Below are 17,475 nucleotides of genomic sequence, written 5' to 3'. Positions count from 1 at the left end.
AACTTGAGCTTGATCTGAGTGTGTGGTCTAGAACATGGGCCCACACTCATCTTTGTTCTGACCACAGTACCACTTTTGATCCAGCACTGAAGAGTATTCTTTACCCTATGTACCCTTGGCCATTCCTGTGGCAGATACCTACCCCTTCTTCAGGCTCCATGCCCCATTCTCTGGCGTTTGGTGATATTATCTACTCTAAGGCCTTTGGATCTGTATCTACTCTGGCTATTGATCACTGTGGTAATGCCATGCTTTTGTAAGATGGACTTCCTCACACAAATTGGACCATTCCTTCCCTATCCCATCCCCCTTCCCCTCAAACTCCTCACCTATTCTCTCCTCTGGTGGTAGTGTATAGAAGGAAGAGAGAGTCAACTTTTAAGAAGATCATATTTTAGGTATGCAGTGATAATAGCCTAAGGAGTTCAAGAGAAAACATGGTTGGAAGTCATGTTGTTCTATGCTTATGCATTAAAATTTAAAACGAGAAATTTAACATGAATGGAGAATGAATTGTTGTTCACATGTTTCTGCATAGTCTGGGTAAGTTTACATTTCTGTTCATCATCAACAAAACGTAGTAACAACATTAAAGAGAGTCTTTGGGGGGCAGTAATCATGGAAGGCACTATGGATGATGCAAAGTCATGAGCAATCATGTAACCAGAATTAAATAAATGGTATTAGGGAACTGCAGAAGCAAGATCTATATTTTTCAATATAAGCAGGTTCCAGCAAGCCATGACCTTATGAGTAATAACAATGTTAATGCCTTTTTCTTTGAGTAAGCAATATAAAATTAGCCAGGAATGGTACATTTTACAATAAAGAAGAGTGGGCTCCTGTACCTGAACAGGAAAAGATAATGCCTGTATACTACTAGAAAATGTCATCTGCCATGGGCCTGATCAGGCTTGCACATTCTTGCTCTGTGTGCCAGATTACTAGTTTTATCCATTCCCTGTTACTGATCAGGGGCACATAGGCACTAAGTAGGTCAAAGTGACCACAGTAAGATTCCAGGTTTGTAGCAGGAGGGGTCTGAATGATTTGCTACCTGCCTCAACATTTTGTAGCTTGCTCAGAGAGTCCTGGACCCTTGGGACCCCTACTTTAATGCAACTCCCTGCATGTACAGGTGTCATCTTAGCCCACTTCATCAAGCCCTGATACTTAGCAAGGAGAACCAATGCAAATATGGGGATGCTCATGCTTTTTGCTGTACTGTGAGCAATTAAATCCTTTGTCTCTGACCCATGAGTCTCCTGTTTTTTGCCAGTATCCTTGATATAGTAACAAACTAACTTGTTAGATTGCATTAGGGTAAACTTTCAGAACCTTCACAGTTTTTGGCAGATCCTACAAATAATCCCTTCTCAATTCATTATTCTAAATCACCATCAACATATCACTGTAACTCACATGGGCCTGTGAATTTCATAACACGTTTTAAAATCAAATTAACCACATAGACAGGAGCCTGACAAAAAAGTTTTGCCCTGTACTCTGCACACCCTATGGATGGCCCTACATAGGTTCCCATTATTTGAATGGCTACTTATGTTGTAAAGTTGAAAATGTACTCAAGTTTGCTTTTGTTTTGTGAAACTGAGAGTCCAGAAATAGTTTAATAATCAAAGCATGTTTGTACAAGTAATTAAGAAAGATAATAATTTTAAAATAACTTTTTAAAAATTAATATATACCAGACAGTGATTAAATACTTGAGGAATCTAATCTCTCTCCTCCACTGTAAGACCCCATTGTAGTGGTTCCTATATCTATTACTGTGAGTCCCTCTTGAATAAAGTCTGTCTTTCCATCTTTAAGAAAAAGAAAAAAAAAGCTGAGCACAGTAGTGTGCACCTGTAGTCCTAGCTACTCACGGGAGGAGCTCTTGAGACCAGGAGCTTGAGTCCAGCCTAGTGTGATGTCTCATTAAAAAAAAAAAAAAAAAAAAAAAAATCACTTCTTGATCTTTTGACTAAGATCAAGTGTGAATGTTTGATATATATTATCTCATTTAATCCTATAATTCCATTATCCTCAAATTTTCCTACCAGTTAACAACATGTTTGAAGTTTCATCCTTAGTTAATATATTAAAGCATTCTACTTAAAGGAATGGATCAATGTAAGCTTAAGATAAGGAGGGTCTTAAAAAGAAGGTGGGTATATTTGCAGATATTTGTAAAGGACACTGGATCAGTTCATAGATTGTACATAAATGACCAAGACCAAGAATAACAAAAATTAGGGTTCTTGAGGACCTCAGGAATTAGAACTACAGACATTAAAAATCTTTTCAACACTGTTTCTTGTCTTCTTTTCTTTAGTTCCCTCTTGTGTTTTATTCCTCTGTCTGCTTAAAACTCTCAATCCAAGGCTGAATCACTACCACTAGTGAATGCTGGATTAATATCCTCACATCTTTACCATCTGAAGTAGAAGGGTTCATTCCTCTAACTCAAGCTTAAATTCATAAGAAAGAGTCTGACTGGCATGACATATGTCTGGTGCCTCCTCCCTGGACTAATCACTGTGAACAAAATGTACTATGATTAGCAATCTTTACTAAAGGTAGTCTATTAATCCTAGAAGGGAAGGATGCTGGGAAAACCAAGCAAAGTAATATCCAAAATAATAGTTTAAACAATTATGAGTTTATCTTTACTTTAAAATTATGAACGAACCATGTCAATATCATTCACTTATTTTTTGATAGAAAGAAGAGTTGTTATTCAAGTCCATAATTTGAATGCCATCCACGCAGCCACAACCCATACAGCTAAGAGATTCCTACTACTTATGAACATGACACTGAAGTTTTGTTTTTTTAAAAAAAGATGCTCTGTGTAGCCAAGAAATGTATTCTAAACACATTGTAGTTATCAAGGATCATCAATCTTAAAATATTACTGTCACTGAAAAGGGATTCCCTGATATGACCAATACAGGCAGTAGGGCTTACTATTTATCTTTAATAAAGAATTATATTAAACCTATTCAATGTCATAGAAATACTAGTTAATTCAACAGCACATTTGAATTTACATTAGAAAAGCAAAACCACTTGTTTTTCAATATCTGCACCATCATCCACATGCAAGCATTGTACGTAAATGTCATCCATGTTCTAATCATGAATTTTGACATCAAAAGTGCTCAGTTCATGTGAGCACTTTGCAATGAGTAACATTTTCAAAAACATTTATTTTTATAAACTTGAAAACTTTGACAATTTCTTTCACTAGAGGGCATTTGATAATACTAATTCTAAGAAAATCTGAGTATAAATGATAGGTCAGTATGATCTTTATTACTATACTCATTTCTACTATTGGCACCTTTCCATTAAGGGAACATCAAGATATATCTGTTCGATATATAGACCAATGGAACAGAACAGAGGCTCAGAAATAACACCACATATCTACAACCATCTGATCTTTGACAAACCTGACAAAAACAAGCAATGGGGAAAGGATTCCCTATTTAATAAATGATGTTGGGAAAACTGGCTAGCCATATGCGGAAAACTGAAACTAGACCCCTTCTTTACACCTTATACAAAAATTAACTCAAGATGGATTAAAGACTTAAAACTAAGACTTAAAACCATAAACCCTAAAAGAAAACCTAGGCAATATCATTCAGGACATAGGCATGGGCAAAGACTTCATGACTAAAACACCAAAAGCAGTGGCAACAAAAGCCAATATTGACAAATGGGATTTAATTAAACTAAAGAGCTTCTGTAAAGCAAAAGAAACTATCAGCAGAGTGAACAGGCAATCTATAGAATGGGAGAAAATTTTTGCCATATATCCATCTGACAAAGGGCCAACATCCAGAATCTACAAGGAACTTAAACAAATTTGCCAAAAAAAAAAAGAAAGAAAAAATCCCATCAAAAAGTGGGCAAAGAATATGAACAGACACTTCTCAAAAGAAGACATTTATGCAGCCAGCAAACATAAGAAAAAAAGCTCATCATCACTGGTCATTAGATAAATGCAAATCAAAACCACAATGAGATGCCATCTCACACCAGTTAGAATGGTGATCATCAAAAAGTCTGGAAACAACAGATGCTGGAGAGGATGTGGAGAAATAGGAATCCTTTTACACTGTTGGTGTCAGTGTAAATTAGTTCAATCATTGTGGAAGACAGTGTGGCGATTCCTCAAAGATCTAGAACCAGAAATACCATTTAACCTAGGTGGGTATATACCCAAAGGATTATAAATCATTCTACTGTAAAGACACATGGACACATATATCTTATTGCCGCACTGTTCACAATAGCAAAGACTTGGAACCAACCCAAATGCCCATCAATGGTAGACTGGATAAAGAAAATGTGGCACATATATACCATGGAATACTATGCAGCCATAAAAAAGGATGAGTTCGTGTCCTTTGCAGGGACATGGATGAAGCTGGAAACCATCATTCTCAGCAAACTAACACAGGAACAGAAAACCAAACACTGCATGTTCTCGCTCATAAGTGGGAGTTGAACAATGAGAACACATGGACACAGGGAGGGGAACGTCACACACCGGGGCCTACTGGGGGCTAGGGACCTAGGGGAGGGATAGCATTAGGAGAAATACCTAATGTAGATGACAGATTGATGGGTGCAGCAAACCACCATGACACGTGTATACCTATGTAACAAACCTGCACGTTCTGCACATGTATCCCAGAACTTAAAGTATAATAAAAACAGAAAGATTTAAAAAAAAGATATGTCTGTTCAAAAGGAGTAGCTTTGACATGCTAAGTGACTCACTCGGATATAAGAAAGGTACATGCTACAGTGAAAAATCGGGTTGAAGGTATGATTACAGGAACATTCTAAAGTTGTTTGATATGTGAGTACAAGCAACTAACTCTACTTCTCCTGGGAAGGGGGTGGGAAACCGTACTGAGACGAGATAGTGATGGTCTGAAAATAAAGACCAAGTTAACTTACTACCTGCTATCATCATTACATCATCTGGCAGGCACATCTGAGGAGACATTTTAGGGCTGAAGGGCTCCTCCCTAATTTTTCTGAAATGAGGGCCACATGACTTTCCTGGGACCTAGCTGCTTTTGCCTTCATGGCCAAAATACAACAGAATTACAAATTGCATTTTATCACTGTATTGGCATAAAGATGACTATATTACTATTTTATGTTAAAACATTTTCTTTGATGCAAAGGGTCTTTTTTTTCCTTCTAACTTAAAGGACATTAAAACATAATCGTGGGCGCCTAAAAGCACTGTGGTTCCTAGGCACTAAACCTACCGTGCCTAACGGAGAAGGCGGCCCTGGCTCAAGTCACATCACTTACTCTTCCATAATAGTCACTCTTGAAAATCCAGTTCATTCAGGGTCTTGGCAGTTTTAGGATGAGGACTATCACAAAGTCGAAGATTCTGAATGACTAGCTAGTGAATATGAGGATCCACTAATTTAAAAAGAATATCTACACCATCATCCACATGCAGGCAGTCCATTTTCTGTTGACTGAAACAGAAATGTTAGAGTTGAGAATTTTAGATTGAAAAGAAGTACAACGTAAAAGCAGCTGTTTCTAAGGAAGTTTCTGATGTTACCTTTGAATTCAATAAGTTTGCAGAAAACAGTGTCTTCTTTAAAATATAGTTAACATCTGTTGGTTGACCTGGTGCCACATTCTGTACTCTAAGCCACCGAAAGGCAAGCAAACACTTGAGAGTTGTTTGACAAAAATAAACATCTGTGTCCTAAATAAGAGGAAGCCATTTTACAGTATTCATCTAGTCATTCAATAAATATCAATTAGTGCGTAGTGTATTAGTTGTTAAAGTTACGAGGTAATTCTGGAATTGTGAAAATGCCTGGTCAGTTTAGAAGCCTGCAAGCAATTCTTTAGGCTGGAACTCTGCATGTGCTGTGGGGTGGAAGATGGCGGTGATGCTAGAAAAGCAAACGTCAGATGTTGAACAGAATTGTTTGCCTTGTTAATGAGGTTGATTTTATCCTAGAGTTGATGAGGAGCCAATGAACAATTTTAACTGGAAGAGTGGCGTGATTAGATCTATAATTGAAAAAGGTGTCTACAGTGGTAGTATGCACTGGTTTACAACCTTGCTTTCAGGACAGAATCACACATGGAGACTTCAAACATGTGCCAATGTCCAGACTCCACTCTGCAGATTGCTGATCAATTAGCTTGAGGTAGGGCCCTCAGCACGAGGATTTATAAAAATTGCCCAGAGTTACCAATGTGCAGCCAAGATTAGCAAATCACTGCTATAAAAGACAGACTGGAATAGATTAAGGCTGCACTCTGCTACAGTGCGAGATAATAAGGAACTAAACTAAGAGAACCAGAGAAAACTGCACACAGGAAGAAGAAATTTGGTTGGTTGGATTTATCATGAGTTATTACAAAACGATGAGGATAATAAAATTAGTGTCTCCAGGATCTAGCCACATGGCTCCACCATGTGGATAAACTGTGATGTGCCAAGTTGGTTCATTGCTTCTTTTCCCTCTGATCTTAGTTGCTGTTAACATGACAATATTAGTTTAGAAATCAATCTTAAAAAACAAAAGTAATGTGCTGATTAGCAGAAAAATATGTATTCATACCTGAAAATATTTAGAATTCCAATACTTTATTCAAACCTGATATAGTACTTACATGTGAAATTCCTTTATAACGTTTCCTTGGGTACAACATTTATGTTTAGAAAGGTACTTATTTGCATTTATTAAGTCCAAAATGTATTAAGTAGTGAAATTATTATATTTATTTTGAGGTAAAGTATATAAAGAATATTGCTTTAAGAACTCAAAAGTTGGCCAGGCGCGGTGGTTCGTGTCTGTGATCCCAGAACTTTTGGGAGGCCAAGGCAGATAGATTGATCACTTGAGGTCAGGAGTTTAAGACCAGCCTGGCCAACACTGTGAAACCCCGTCTCTACTTAAAAAAAAAAAAAAAGACGAAAATTAGCCAGGCTTGGTGGTGGGTGCCTGTAATCCCAGCTACTCAAGAAACTGCGGCAGGAGAGTTGCTTGAACCTGGGAGACGGAGGTTGCAGTGAGCCCAGATTGCGCCATTGCCCTCCAGCCTGTGCAACAGAGTGAGGCTCCATCTCAAAAAAAAAAGGAACTCAAAAGTTCATAAAATGCCAAATATTTATAACTGCTTTTTATATCTATCTATAAGATTCCTTGAAAGCAGCTTCATCTTCATACTACTTTTATTCTTGGAATATACTAAAATAGTTCAGGTAGAAATTTTAAATTGATTAGAAGAAGAGCAAAGTAAATTGGCTAATTTTTATGACAGCAGAAGTTTCTCATCTTATTTAATTACTCACATAATTCTCTTCAAAAGCTGGAATGTGTGATTCTTAATGGCAAAATAAAACATTTTCATAGTCTGTAAACTTTCATACATGATTGGCTATTGCAATTTATCAATACCTCTTCAAGCAAATCCTGAAAATGAAATTATTAAACTTGTGAAATTAACATTACATTTCTAATTCTCCAGCCTCCAGGCAATTTGCACAATAAGCAGATTTTCAGTTCGTAATTAAGGTGTACTTTTCATCTCAAGGCTTGAGACAAGTTTAAATTTCAATTCTGTAGCCTGATTTAATGTATTAATCCAAAGACTTGTATTTTACTTCAATACTGTCTTTTGTTCAGGAAGAAGAATAATTCTTATCACTGAAATTTATCAAAATTATTAAAGAGAAAAAATAAATTAATTCTAAAGCTGTATCAATGACTAAGAATATCACTTCACGTACTGCGATGATGTACTGTTTATTTAACTATATCCTCTCTAGGTGTGGAACATTAATTAATTTAATAACTATCTTGAGAATACCTTCTACATGTTAGGTACTATGCAAGCATAACAGGTAATAGATGTCTCAAAACAGAATATCTAAACTTTAAATCTTTTGAAGGAGTTAAGATAGTCACACATTAAAAAGTCAGGCCTGGCGTGGTGGCTCGCGCCTGTAATCCCAGCACTGCCGGAAGCCGAGGCAGGTGGATCACCTGAGGTCAGGAGTTCGAGACCAGCCTGGCCAACATGGTCAAACCCTGTCTCTAATAAAAATACAAAAATCAGCCAGTTGTGATAACAGGAGCCTGCAATCCTAGCTACTTGGGAGACTGAGGCAGGAGAATCGCTGAACCCCGGAGGTGGAGGTTGCAGTGAGCCAAGATTATGCCATCACACTTCAGCCTGGGGGACGAGAGTGAGATTTGGTCTCAAAAAAAGAGTGCAACAGCCAGGGAACACAGAATACATTCAAAGCCTAAAAATTTGAAACAAAGTAAGTACAATGAGGAAGAAGAGTTCACAATAAGATGAAATAGTTTGGAGAATAAATAGAAGTAGCAGGATTTAAGTTTGATGAACCTAAAGAGAATCTGCATAGGCAGGAGTTTAAGGCATTATAGTTAGGGACTATGAAAAGAGCAAAAACTGAGAAATAGAATATGCAGTTTGCAGTCTAGCAGCACTGGCCTCACCCAGAAGTATGATAGTAATGGAGAATTTTGGCTATGACCTACTGAATCTGAACCAACAATTTAACAAGATCCCCAGTTGATTGCACATATATTAAAAGGTTAAAAGCACTCTCTTAGAACATTGGTGAGCAAAGTTTTTTATTGTAAAGGGTCAAATAGTAAATATTTTGGGTTTTGCAGGCCAAATGGTCTTTGTTTCAACTCCTCAGCTCTGTTGTTATAGCTTGAAAACAGCCGAAGATGACAATATGGAAATGAACAAGTGTGGCTTTGTTTCAATAAAACTCACTAAAGTGATGGTTAATTTTATATGTTCGCTTGACTAGAACACATGGTGCAAGGTATTTGGTGGGAAGTTGTTCTGGGTGTGTCAGTAAGGACATTTATAGGTGAGATTAACATTTGAATCAGTAGACTAAGTGAAGCAGGTTGCCCTCCACAATATGAGTGGGCCTCCATCAATCCATTGGAGGCCTGAATACCACAAAAGGTGAAGTAAGGGAGAATTCACTGTCTGTCAGACTGTTTTCTTCTCCTGTATTTCAGCTGAAACCTCTACGATTGGTTCTCCTGGTCTTTAGCCTCGCACTGGAACTATACCACTAACTCTCCTGGGTCTCCACCTTGTAGAATGCAGATCCAAATCATGAGACTTCTCAGCCTTCATAATTACGTGAGCCAATTCCTCATAATAAATATATACATAGGAGCACTGATAGTCCATGGCATGAACTGGTAGCAGAGATACACAAAATACCTGCACGGAACACTCCTAATCAACCACTTCCAAGAAGCAGCAAGCTGGGTGGCTGTGTATACAGTACTTCCAAGCTTTTTTGGAAAACTAACCAATACAATAAGATTGACTGGTTGTTCCACTGTTGCTGGACAAAGTGGTGAAGGAAAAGAATGAGCTCAGGGATTCAAATTCACAGCTCAAGCACCACATAAATGACCTGGGTTTCTATCTGTGTCCTAAAGGAGACCCTTATCTCCTATAGCCAAAGGGCTAGGTAGAAAATCGAATGCAGAATACCATCCCGAGACTAAATTACAATTTAATTGATTATAAATTCCCAGCCTTGTTGAATGTCTACTGTTAAAGTATGGGCATTGATTGGGAAAGAATAAGATTTAGGATGAGGATGTGTGGGAAGACCTTGACAAAGCTGAGGATATTGTGTCCCTAAATTCTGATGTCTCTTTACCAGTGGAAGAGGCCTCTCCATCCCCAGAAGGTACGGCCTCCCCATCCCCAATGGAAACAGCCTCCCCATGCCCCAGTGTCAGTGGCCTCCCTACTACCAGTGGCATCAGCCTTTTTTTTTTTTTTTTTTTTTTTTGAGACAGAGTCTCGCTCTGTCGCCCAGGCTGGAGTGCAGTGGCCTGATCTCAGCTCACTGCAAGCTCCGCCTCCCAGGTTTACGCCATTCTCCTGCCTCAGCCTCCCGAGTAGCTGGGACTACAGGCGCCCGCCACCTCGCCCAGCTAGTTTTTTGTATTTTTTAGTAGAGACGGGGTTTCACAGTGTTAGCCAGGATGGTCTCGATCTCCTGACCTCGTGATCCGCCCGTCTCGGCCTCCCAAGGCATCAGCCTTTTTAATCCAGTCTGAGATTAACCATGCATTGCCTGAGGAAAGTTTAATGGCCTCCCACGAGACAGTTGCCATGCAAGACAATGCTGACTGTCCTAAGGCCCACCTCTCTTTGTTTCTAGACCTATAGGTAGACTCAAGTCCCAGCAGGCCCCTAAAGGTGAGGTAAAAAGTGTGATTCATGAGAGGGCTCACTACACTTCAATGGAACTGCTTGAGTTTTCTAATTTGTACAGACAGAAGTCCAGGAAACATGTGTGGGAATGAACACTAACAGTGTGAAATGAAGGAAGATAAAGTTAGATCAGGCTGAATTTATTGATATGGGCTCACTGAGGATAGCCTGCATTTCGTGTTACAGCTCAGAAAGTTGGAAAGGGCACTATGAATTTGTTCAGTTGGTTGGCTGAAACATGTTCTAAAAGGTGGCTCACAGTAAGTGAACTGAAAATGTCAGACTTGCCTTGGTATAATGTAGAGGAAGAAATTTAAACGCTTAGGGAGATTGTCACATAAGACCTATCCACCTACACTGGAAGGATTCTTAAAACAAACTTTTACCAGTACTGAGAGAAATAAATGTGTGAGGGGGGCCCTGGCATCCTTGAAGAACTCTTTGATGCCTCTTCTCTGTAAGCAAGACCATCTTAAGTATGGATTTGCATGCAATGCTTCTGCCAAAACTGTGATCCTGGACTTACAGGATTCCTTTTCCACGGGCACAGGATTCCACAGATTCCACACAGCATTGCTTCTGATTAAGGAACTCACTTCACAGCAAAAGAAGTATGGTAATGGGTCCATGCTCATGGAATGTATAGGCCTTATCATGTTGCCCACCATCCTGAAGCAATTTGTTTGATAGAACAGTGGAATGGCCTTTGGAGAACTTAGTTACAGCACCAGCTAGGTGGTAATATTTTGCAGTGCTGAGGCAAGATTCTCCAGAAGGCTGCACATTCTCTGAATCAACATCTAATATATAGATAGAGCTGTTTCTTCCATAGCAAGGACTCATGGGTCCAGGAATAAGGGGCAGAAGCGGGAATGAATTTATTCACTATTACTCCTTGTGACCCACTAATAAAATGTTTTGCTTCCTGTTCCCATGACCTTATGCTCTACTGGCCTAAAAGTCTTAGTTCCTGAGGGAGAAATGCTTCCAGTAGGAGATACAACAATGAACTGTGCTCACTTCAGCAGCACATATACTGAAATTGGGATGATACGGAGAAGATTCGCATGGCCCCTGTGCAAGGATGACATGCAAATTTGTGAAGTGTTTCATTGAAAAATATATTAATTAATAAAAACTGCTGCCCAGCCACTTTGAATTCCTCATACCTCTGAATCAACAGGCAAAGAAGAGAGTTGCTGTGCTGTCTGCGGTGACTGATCAGAACTAGCAAAGGGAAACTGAAGTGTTATTGCACAATAGAAGTAAGGTTGAGTATGTTTGAAATGCAGTAGAACCTGCAGGATGCCCCTCTGTACTACATGTCCGGTAATTAAAGTCAGTGTAAAATTACAACAACCCAATCCAGGCAAAACTCCTGATGCCCCAGATCCTTTAGGAATGAAAGCTTGGGTCACCTGACCAGGTAAAGCACCAGCTGAGGGGCTTGCTAAAGGCAAACAAACAAACAAAAAACAGGATAGTTAGTGAAAGAAGGTAGTTATAAATATCAACTACAACCATGTAACCAGTTACATAAATGAGGACCGTTAGGAGTATTCCCCCTTACTTTGTTATGAAATGTTCGTGTGTGTATAGTAAACATCTTTTTCTCCCTCTCTTATTCCTTTATTATGTAACATATAATGTATTGATTTATTAACATAACATTTAAGTATTGTTCAATTTACATCATAGTATTTTTTAAGTTACAGGATGTCAAGGAGAAGAGTAAACATCAAGAACTTTATCTCCTTTTCTGGGGAATGGGTAATGAATATTCAGTTGTATGTGGGATAGTTGCATTAGGTAAGGTGGAGTTATGACCTTGCTATTGTGTTTATTTGGAAATTAAATATGATTTAAGGAGATGTATATGAATGCCAAGCTGAGAAGGGATAGATTTTGTTGACTAGGACAATGGGCTGCCCAGATATTTGGTTGAACATTATTCTGGGTGTGTCTGTGAAGGGTTTATAGATGAAATTAACATTTGAATCAGTAGGGCGAGTGAAGCAGTTTGATCTTCCAATGTTGGTGGGCCTTATCCAATGTATTGGAAGTCTAAATGAAGCAAAAGACAGTATAAGGAAGAATTTTCTCTTGGTACCTGACTTTTTTTGTGATGGTGCATTGATCTTCTCCTGTACTTGGACTGGAACTTACACAATCAGCTCTCCTGGGTCTCCAGCTTGCAGTCAGCAGATCATGGAACTTCTCAGCATCCAAAATTGTGTGAGCCAATTCCAATATCCAAAATATTATGTATTATATATACATATGCATATGTACACACACACACACCCCTCCTATTGGCCTATTGGTTCTGTTTCTCTGGATAACTTAATACATTTATAGACATCAAAATTTGAATTTCGTACAATTTTCATGAGTCTTGAAATATTACTCTTCTTTTGATTTTTTTCAACCACTTAAAAATATAAAGGCCATTCTTGGCTTGTGGACCATACAAAAATAGACATTGACGGAATTTGGTCTGTGAGCCAAATTCACATTTTACTGACCCCTGTCAATAGAAAACCAAAAAAAAAAGTATCCTTTCAATTATCTTTATCATTTGAATTCTAGACTTTAAAACAACAGAAGAATAACTAAAGGGGTTGATAATTTTTATTACTCTACAACGAAAGTATATTTCAATCCAACTGTGAGAGAATACATTTTTTCTTCACCTTTTATTTATCCAGTGAGAATGTTATTAGTCATTTTTTTTTCAAATGGATATTAAATTTCACCATGGTCATGTTGTCTGGGTAAGGCCAACAAATGACTAAGCATCCTCCATTTTTCTTCTCTTAGGTAACAAAGAATAAAAATATGGTTTTCTTCAACCTAATAGAAAAGGCGAAGATTCTTAACAATAAGGACACTATCATTCTCCCCATTACCCAGGCTATAAAAATCAACTGCAGTAGTGGTTCTCAAACTGTGGTGGTCCACGTTCCAAGTATTATGTGGAAATTAGTTAGAAATGCAAATGCTTGGGCCTGCCCAGGATTGGCTGAATGAGAAATTCAGCAATCTGTGTTTCAACAAGCTTTCCGTATGAGTACGACGAACACTAAAGCTTAAAAATCACCAAACTCAAGGTAACACTTAAGGATCCAGATTCTTGGGGCTTCATTCCAGACCTACTGAATTGTAATCACTGGTTTGTGTTTTAACATGATCCAGATGATTGATATGTTGATTCACATTTGAAAGTCATTACTTTTTAGAGTTGCTGCTTCTCTTTCATCCCACCACCATATCTGTCCTATTTGCCAAGTCCTGTAAATTTTACATTTGCAAAAACTTTCAAACAAGATTTTTATCCACCAAAATTCCTAGGCCCTGCTTCATAATTTCACACAAAAATATATTATATGGATTGGTTATATCTCATAGAGCATATGTTGTATGATATACAGGATATACTACCTATCTCTCTATCTGGAGACATAGTGAGGAATTCCCCTTTATAATCGAGAATCTCATGTAGCTAGTTCAAGAACACAGGCATTTGGGTATCACTTATAGACTTAATCCCCTGTTCTATTTCAAGTTATTTTAATGAGGGTTTATAAAGTCCTCACTATCAAAACAGTCACAAATCATTTCCAGATTAAAGTAATGCAACTCTGATCATTTCATTCTCCCATTGAAAATGTTTGACATTCAAAGCCCTCTTGTCAATCAATCAAGCTATTCTACTTCCTAGTCCTTAGAGACACCCTGTACATTGTGGCCCTTTGCCTTTACTCAAGCAAATCCTATCCACTGGCACTGCCCTCTCCCTCAGTATCAATACAAATTCACAAAAATATTATATCTTCCAATTAGCCTATGCCATGTGTCAATGAAGTAATAACTAACAATTTAAAACATTTTATAGAAGCCAACCAGTCTGCTATATCTTCACATATATTAACTAATTTAATCCTCACAACCACCTTATGAGGTAGTTACAACTATTTTCTTCACTATGCAAGAGATGAAACTTAGGGTAAGGTAGGTTGAAGTGACTTTCTCAAGAATGCTTTATTAATGATACTTGTGAAGAATGGTGAGACAGACCTTTTCAAAGTCAGCTATGGAGATAGGTTTCAGGACCACTGCAGTAAGGTATTGTAGTGGGGGAGTGAGATTGGACTCAATTCTAACTCCAATAAGGACAAGTGGGAATTTATAACCAAGAAGCAGGGTGGGGAGCAATGGATGGAAAATTACTAAGAGTAAACACCAAGGATAAAGGATTTCTGGCTAAACTGACCTGATGCGATTATTGCTGAAGGCAGGCCAGGGTGATAAGACATTGAGGGTGGTCTGATACCAAGGGTAGGGAATATTCATTAAAGTGATGTGGCAGGATTCTTGCTCCAATTGGATTCTACAGATGGTCCCCAACTTACAATGATTTGATTTTATGATGGTGCAAAAGCCATACGTATTCAATGGAAACACTTCCAATTTTGAATTTTGATCTTCTCCTGGGCAAGTGATTCACAATACAATACCCGCTCCTGATGCTGGGCAGTGGCCGTGAGCCGCAGCTGTCAGTCAACCATGCAATCACAAGGAGCATGTTTAAGGTAGGCTAGGCTTCAGCACGTCTAAGGTAGGCTAAGCTGAGCTATGATGTTCAATAGTTTAGGTATATTAAGTGCACTTTCCACGTGGAATATTTTCAACTTATGATGGGTTTTTTGCATCGTAACTTCATCCTAAGTCGAGGAGAATCTGTACTAGAACAGAAAGGAAAGCCCAGATCAGGCTTAGTCAAGCAGAGGACTCAGAGAAAAGCCTAATTATAGTTTTGGTCAAAGGAGAGAGTGTGTGTCAGCCCTATCCAAGGTTACCATCATTGAGAGGGGATTGTATTCATACATGCCATAATTCTACTAGAGTCCAAGAACCCTGGGACAAGAACTGTGAGAGAGTCATTCTTGTGACCCCATCACCATATCACTACCACCTAACAATTGATACTAGGCCTTGTGTATAGTGGTGATTTACTAAGTATTTGCTGAATTGAAGATGCCTTTATAGGATTTTCTCTTTAGTACGTTGTCATGTCTTCTTTATGCCTTAATTTGAAATAGTCTTAAAGCAAAAGAAAAAGCATTTCCGTTTTGAGGGGGTCACGTATAGATCAATGATATTTTCTAAATGCTATTTGTTCTTTTTATTTGTCTTCCTTTAGTAGCACTCTGTTTTCTAGAAACTAGGTACTTGCTTCAGGCGACTCCTTTTCTTCTGTTAGTTGTAACTTGACAACTGAGAATAAAACTAAGAAAGGATTTTGCAGCCAATGCTGCAAATACAAATTTGTTAATTGTATATTAACCAAATATGACTGCAAAAGGTTACTAAATACTCATTGTAAAGCTGTATTTTAAATGTCAGAAATCCATGTCAGTAGCTGAAGGCATATAGTTTTATGTTATATTTTAAAGTAAGAAAGATATCATGTTTTTTTGTGAGCATAGATGTGGTTTAGTCTCTTTTATCCCCCTTTTGTGTGTGTGTGTGTGTGTACGTGTGTGTGTGTCCCTGAAATCAGAAATGGTGTGAACGTGAGTATGCTGATGCATTTGGGAAATGAGGACTATAAATTAATCTGGCCACTTTATAAGATGTTTTATATTAGACTGCAAAATTATTTCAGTTGCAAACGTATTTAGTGGTAACTCCCATATACTTTTAATTCCCCTTTTTCTTCCTTTTCTCCTAAGATCGGGCAATATGACATTTTTACTTTTATTTTTCCCTAAATATTAAGATCACTAGGTAGTGCCTGAAGAAGGAAGACTGTCCTGAAGCAAGAGAAAGGAAATCCTAATACTCTTATGGGAAATTTTGGAATAGTATGTGGATAAGTACAGGGCATTTCTGTGGTGGCCAAACAGATGACACCTGCTCAGCATCACCTAATCTCTGATTGGTAACCCTTAGTTTACAGGCAATGCTTGCAACTCAAAATATTTGGAATTTGTCTACAAGTACATACCATAGCACAATTTAACAACTGCAGCACAATAAAAGAGATTGTATTTACTTTGAAAAGTCATTGAAATATTTCTTAACATTTCACTTCTGAGTAGTGTCTAATGAAATAGTAATATCTTTGTCAACAAGCTGTGAATTTCCCTATCACTCTTCTAGGAAGAATATGTTCTGTCTGGTTAGCTGGTTTGTTCTTGTTTGAAATATCTTCATTTAGTAGCAGGGAAATTGTGATTTAAAACTAATGGAGTTGGGAGGCCCAGGCAGGTGGATCACTTAAGGCCAGGGGTTCTAGACCAGCCTGGCCAACAAGGTGAAACCCCATCTCTAATAAAAATACAAAAATTAGCTGGGCATGGTGGCATGAGTCTGTAGTCCCAGCTACTCGGGAGACTGAGGCTGGAGAATGGCTTGAACCCAGGAGGCGGAGATTGCAGTAAGTAGAGATTGTGCCACTGCACTCCAGCCTGGGTGACAGAGCAAGACTTTGTCTCAAAAAAAAAAAGAAGAAGAAAAAAACCTAATGGAGGTGTGAGCGGGGGTAGAAGGGAATTGGCCATATATTGATAATTTTTGAAATGTGTTTCTCTATATTCTTTATATTTGAAATTCTCCATAAATAAAGTAAGTAAAAATAATAGAAGTGAAGAGAAACACTTGCTGCTTTTTAGTTGAAACTAGAAATGGAAATAGATAAAGGCACAAGTTCTACATTCCAGTGTGCCTCCTGTGGTAGCAATAGCAAAGAAACACTGTCTCACATCAGGCTGAGTAGGAGACTGTCACAGCATCCAGTCTGCTTACTTTAATAAAAAAAATCATACATGAGCCTTAATGTTAGGGCATCAGCAACAATTGTATTCTGTAGACAGTTAATTTAGACACAGCCCAATTCCTACTACAGCTGAAAAATAAGATCAATGTCAATTTTCATGAACTAAAATTTGTTCAAGGTTTAAAAAAAAGTTACACCAGCAATGCCAGGTTTTTCACATATTTTTCCTAAGTGACATTCAGAAATTTTACTCATATCCCTGGAGAAATCATAGTCTGCCAACTCTTTTAAATGCCTATTTTTATTTTCCTTTACATAAAACTAAGGAGTTGTCAAATATCTTTCAGAAAAACAAAATGAAAAGAATTTATATGATATTATAA

At 38.0% G+C, this 17,475-nt stretch overlaps 1 non-coding gene across 1 annotated transcript; it reads left to right on the top strand.

Moving 5' to 3' along the window:
- Nucleotides 1-11,323: 11,323 nt before the first annotated feature.
- On the top strand, nucleotides 11,324-11,430 carry LOC111544523. The gene has a single exon (XR_002732187.2). It is a non-coding gene; the product is annotated as a U6 spliceosomal RNA (small nuclear RNA).
- Nucleotides 11,431-17,475: the final 6,045 nt, after the last annotated feature.

The sequence above is a fragment of the Piliocolobus tephrosceles genome, chromosome 4 (assembly GCF_002776525.5).
Source record: "Piliocolobus tephrosceles isolate RC106 chromosome 4, ASM277652v3, whole genome shotgun sequence".
Classification (NCBI taxonomy): domain Eukaryota; kingdom Metazoa; phylum Chordata; class Mammalia; order Primates; family Cercopithecidae; genus Piliocolobus; species Piliocolobus tephrosceles.
The sequence above is the reverse complement of the archived record's forward strand: the minus strand, read 5'-3'. Positions and strand labels throughout refer to the sequence as shown.